The sequence below is a fragment of the Narcine bancroftii genome, chromosome 1 (assembly GCF_036971445.1).
Source record: "Narcine bancroftii isolate sNarBan1 chromosome 1, sNarBan1.hap1, whole genome shotgun sequence".
NCBI classification, from domain to species: domain Eukaryota; kingdom Metazoa; phylum Chordata; class Chondrichthyes; order Torpediniformes; family Narcinidae; genus Narcine; species Narcine bancroftii.
Window position 1 is genome coordinate 53,844,321 of NC_091469.1, and position 6,397 is coordinate 53,850,717.

The window sequence follows — 6,397 nt, forward strand, 5'->3', positions numbered from 1 at the left end:
TGCTGCATCATTATGTGCACCAAGAGTTAATGCTGTAAAACCCCTGACAGAAAAAAAGACAACCTAATTCAGAGGATGAGACAATTCAATAGAAAATTTAATTTAGTTCTCTTCCAACAGTCAGTAAAGGTCTAAGGTCACATAAGACTTTGTTAAAAAGAACTACACACTGCTTCTTCCAGATTGCATTCTCTGTTTTTCCAGTTAACATTATTACATTATGTCAGTCCTACATTACACATGAAATGAGTTAGTTTACTGCTACTCATGCCCTTGAATTGATGATGCATCTCAGCTATAAAGCTGCATCAGTTCAAGCATGCAATAGTCTCATCCTAAATCATGTTTATCATTTCCAACATGCCGTCATTGATTTTTGGGGTCAAAATCATCTTTGCAGTCACAGTCTTTAGAACCCTATAAGTGCTAGCTAGGAACCTTTTAAACAAATAGGAGCATTGGGGAGGATGACTCATGCTGATAAGATCATTTTCTTCAGAGTCCAGAGTTATGTAGTTAAAGAAAATGGAGCCTGCTACCATAATCATTTTATAGACAATTTAAAGCAATTGCTTTGGAGACAAAACAGACCCACTGACATACCTACATTCACAGGACTTACAACTGGCTTTGCTTTAAAATGCACACCATCATGTTCTTAGTTTGTGGAACAGAATTTTTTTTTAAATCTTGGTGCTCAGTTAAAAATAATTTCATTGAAACAATTACCAACTAAAAAAAAATCCTTTGGTAGATGTTAACCATCAATATATTTTCCTCTCTTCCTAATTTCTAATTTGAAATGACCAACAATTAATCATGAAAAATTAGCAAACAGTACCAAAACACACACCTAAACAGACAAATAGTGTTGAAGCACACATCAAGGAATGTGTCACAGCTGGTAGCACTAAGCATGCAACGATGTAGACTCAATCCCCGCATTGCAGCTCTTTGGGTAATGAAAATTCAATCTTACAGAATGCACAAATCACTACTAAAAAATTTATGATAGGGAATAAAATTTGCTCTTAGAGAATTTATGTACAAAATATTAAATAAATGAATAAAAGTTTTTTCAACTCTTTTTCTTTGACATATGCATATATAATGCAACTCTGTGTTATGACAAGTTGTGATGGGGACCATTTTCTCAAAATACATGTTAACCTTCTATGCAGAAGGTCACCTGGAGCAGGAGCATCTGTATTTCATAAAATCTGAACAATATATATTTTTTTCAGTTTTCTTTTGTTTTTGCCTTTCTTTTGCCAAAGTGCTTATATTAATTATTTGTTCAAGCATTGGCACACTGTCTGAATATCCACACTGATACATTTATAATTATGCTTGGAAATGATGTTCAATTTAGCTGTTCCATTCTGAAGTGCTGCTTCTAATCTGGTGCCAGTTTTAGTTAGACATTTTTGGATGATATTTGTGACCAAGTGTCTGGCAGGGTGAGGCCAGCAGATTTCTTTTTGAGTGCAATTTGCTACCCGAAAATTTTGACAAATGAAATTTTGTTCAGTGTGCTTGCCAATACTTTGCTATCAGAAGTCAATATAACCAAAGCATTTTCTTGCACTTCAAACCTTTATGAATCATTTTTAAAATAATTTACTGTCATTTGGGATGTTATTTTTGTATATATAGTATTGTAAACTTTTTTTTTCCCAGTAGTAGTAATTCACTACCAGGACACTAGGCGCGTGCACGCACACACGCACGCACATGCACACACACACACACACACACACACACACACACGCACACGCACACACATATGCACACACACACACATACACACCCACACATGCACACACACGCACACGCACACACACACATACACGCACACACGCGTGCACACACGCACACACATACACACGCACACACACACACACACATGCACACACACACGCACACATACACACACACGCGCACGCACACACATACACGCACACACACACACACATACAAACACACACACATATGCACACACACACGCACACATACACGCACACACATACACGCACACACACGCACACACATACAAACACACACACACATATGCACACACACACGCACACATACACACACACGCGCACGCACACACATACACGCACACACACGCACACACATACAAACACACACACACATATGCACACACACACGCACACATACACGCACACACATGCGCGCACACACACACACTAAAGCATTTTAGCATGATCCCATAAATTTTAAAAAATGATCTAACAATAAGATGCAATCTTGTTAATTTTGAACACTATTGAATCAAATGTGTGTGTGGAAAGGGTGTCTCGCAAAATGAAGGACGAACGCGATGACGCAGCAGGTTGCACGAGGCCCACAGCACTACTCTCCAATTGACCACAACTAAAGGAGCCTAGCTGGCCTATCAAGGAAAGCAGATCACAAATGCCCCAATCAGTGCTGAGGGACCTTTGACCACACCCCTCAGCTTGAGAATAAAAATAAAAGCAGGGCTGTGAGCCCAATAAAGCTCAGTGTTAACTACATTCAGCTGGGGTTTGTGTCATTCTTTCTGGGAACAGTGTTTCCTTTCTGAACTAAACTGCATGCAACTGTAACCTCCTCTGCGCTATAGGCTCCATAGAGCTATAGCTTGGAGGAACTAGTATGTTGTATGTTTAGTACAGCAACTTGATTGAGGTAGATGCTTCAGTGTGCCATGGACAATAATGTAAGTGATAGTGAGTTCAATTTACTTCTTTGAAGATTTTTATTTCTATCACACCAAAACAAGACTGTACTAAATTTTATCTTATATTCTGTCTGGGTACTCTTGAAAAAGACACTATTAACATTGCCTTCTCCAAATTTTGTTAACCCCTCCCCCCAATCTCTCTCTCCTTTCCTCCAGCTCCTTCCCTTCCCTCTCCTACCCTCTTTCCCCTATTACCTTAGCTACGACACTCCCACTTGTATCCATCTATGACATCTTACCTCGTGGCCTGTACTCCTCAGAATCAGAATTTATTGTCATGAACAAGTCACAAAATGTGTTGTTTTGCGGTAGCATTACATTTGTATAAACCACCATACAACAATAAATAAAGATAGTGCACAGAAAGTTAAAATGAGGCAGTGTCTTTGATCGTTCAGGAATCGGATGGCAGAGTGCCCTTTCCTCCATCGTTTTCTTTCCTCCTCCCCCCTACCTCCACCATTATATTGGTGCCTGTTTATATTTATTTCTGATGGAGGTCTCAAGCCTGAATCATTAGTGACCCTGTGGCGGCGCACATCTCTGTGAGCAAACCGGCCCTGCTTATACCTTAATGTTGGTGGGCAGCTGCAGAAAGATGGTGCCATCGGGGCTTGCTCATTGCCTCGTGGCTTAGGCCACAGCTCGTGGACTGGGAAACATGGTAATGTCACCACTACGCGGGGCAAAACTTCCATTGGCCTTAAAGGAGAATGCACAAAGTTTAAATAAACAGTTCAACTGGAAACCCCACTGTGTCCAGTGGTGTTTTTCTGTTTGTGTAGTAGCCTCTACATTGGTGACCCCACAGAGCCCAGATGTTATCTGGTCTACATACATGGATTCGTTGGCGATTAGTGCTTTCTCCGTGAAACTACCCCCCCCCCCCCCCCCCCACTTGGACCCATCGACCTCACACATGGTTCGGGCAAATGGAGGTGCAGTTTCATCTCAGAGCGATTTCTTCTGACTCCATGATGTTCTACCATGTGGTGAGCGCCCTTGATGAAGAAACTGCAGCCAGAGTGGACGACCTGATCCACGATCCTCCAGAGGAGGGTAAGTATGTCTCCCTCAAAGCCCTCCTCCTCGGCACCTTCAGTCTCTCCCACCAGCAATGCATGGCCAGGCTGATGCACCTTGATGGCCTGGGGGTCAGAACACCATCCATGCTGATGGACGAAATGCTCACACTGGCAGAAGGCCACAAACCCTGCCTAATGTTTGAGCAAGCCTTCCCTGAACAAATGCCGGAAGACATCCAGCTCCTACTAGCGGACGAGGACTTCTTGGACCCCTGAAAGGTTGCAGCCCATGCCGACGTGCTTTGGCAAACTAAACAGGAGAGCGAGGCCGCCATAAATCAGGTCACCAGTCCTGGACCAGGCCAACCACAGCCCTCCTCCAGGCAGAAACCGAAGGAACACCAACCACCTGGTGTTTCTACCACCAACGCTGGGGAGCCCAAGCCCATAAGTGCCGCCAGCCCTGCTCATTCCAGGGAAATGACCAGGCCAGCCGCCGCTGATGGCTGCGACAGCTGGCCACATGAACAACCTCTTGCACGTGGTCGACAAGACCAACAGGTGGCATTTCCTGGTAGACACCAAAGCCGAGCTGAGCATGCTTCCCCCAACCGCCCTCAAATCCCGCATGAGAGCATGAGGCCCGACCCTGCAGGCAGTGAACGGCACCGACATAAAGACCTTCAGCACATGGAACATTCAGTTACACCTCGGGCCAGACAAATATTGCTGGAAGTTTCTGCTGGCCACCGTGAGAACTGTGCTGCCAGGAGCTGATTTCCTCTGAGTGCACAGTCTGCTGATTTTCCTGAAGGTCATGAGACTCATGCATGCCCATACCTTCCAGTCCCTTTGATTTGAGCCTTCCAACATGCACACCCCAGGAATAGCCACTGTCTGCATGCCCAGGAATGAGTACTCCCACATCCCAGAGGAGTTCCCCACAATTCTATTGCCACAATTCACCACCATCATGCCCCAGCATGGTGTCCGCCACCACATTGCCACGCAGGGCCCCCCTATCCATGCCAAGACCAGATGACTGCTGCCGGAGAAGCTGCAGCTCGCGAAAGATGAGTTATCCCGTCTCCAGGAACTCGGCATAGTCGGCAGGTCGGACAGGCCCTGGGCCTCTCCCCCGCACGTGGTCTCAAAGGCCTCTAGGAGTTGGTGCCCGTGTGGGGACTACCACCGGCTTAACGATGCAACCACTCATGACCGGTACCTCATCCCCCACATACAGGACTTTATGGCCAACCTACACGGCACCAAGGTTTTCGTTAAGGTTGACTTGATGAGGGGCTACCATCAAAACCCCGTACACTTGGATGACATTGGCAAAACCGCCATCATCTCCTCGTTCGGCCTTTTCGAATTCCTTTGGATGCTCTTTGGCCTGAAGAACACAGCCCAAACCTTCCAGCGGCTCATGGACACAATGGGTAGAGACCTGGACTTCGTATTCATCTATCTTTATGACATCCTCATCGCCAGTTAAAATCACAATGAGCACAAGACCCATCTCCGCACACTGTTCGCCTGCTTGGCTGAATTTGGCCTCACCATCAACATGCCCAAGTGTCAGTTTGGAAAAGAGTTGCTACAGTTTCTGGGCCATACCATCACCGTGGATGGAGCAGCACCATCACAGGACAAGGTCAAGACCATACATCAGTTCCCCAAGCCAGACACACTCAAGGGCCTACAGGAGTTCACTGGGATGGTTAACTTTTACCACCGTTTCATCCCGGGGGCCACTCGCATAATGCACCCATTGTTTACCCTGATCTCAGCCAAGCAAAAGACACTCAAGTGGTCCATGCCTTCGCATGGACCAAGACTGCCCTCACTAGCGCCACTCTGCTGACCCACCCATGCTCTGACACCCACACAACACTCTCAGTGGACATGTCTGCCACAGGCATTGGGGCCATCCTCGATCAAGAAGTCAATGGGCAGTGGCACCCGCTGGCATTCTTCAGCTGGCACCTCTGACCACCTGAGCTGATATACAATGCATTCAACAGGGGGCTCCTGGCCTTGTACCTCTCTATCAGGCACTTCTGCTATTTCCTGGAGAGCAGACCATTCGCCGCTTTCATGGACCATAAGCAGGTCAATCAGGCCCTCGCCATGGCTAAGGATCCTTGGTTGGTGCACCAGCAACGACACCTTTCTTACATCTCGGAGTTCACCACCTACGTAAGGACAATGTCATTGCCGACGCGCTCTCCAGACCTACCATCCACAACTTGTCACCTGGCTTAAACTACACCCAATTAGCTCAGACCTAGAGGGAGGATGAAGTGATGCAGGCCTTCTGAACCGTTATCACTGGCCGTTATCCTCATGGATCTGAAGTTGCCAGGCAGCCACAACATGGTCCTGTGCTATGCCTCGATTGGCTTGCCATGACTGGTAGTCCCCCTGCAATGGAGGCAGAAGGCATTCCGGATGATTCATGACCTGGCCCACCCCTCAGTCAAGACATTGGCGTGCATGGTGGCAGAATGTTTCCTCTGGCACAGATTGAAAAAAATGGCCCAGATAGCAAGGAATTGCATGCATTGCAAAGCATCCAAAGTCCAGAGCCATGTTAGAGTCCCAATACAATTTCGAC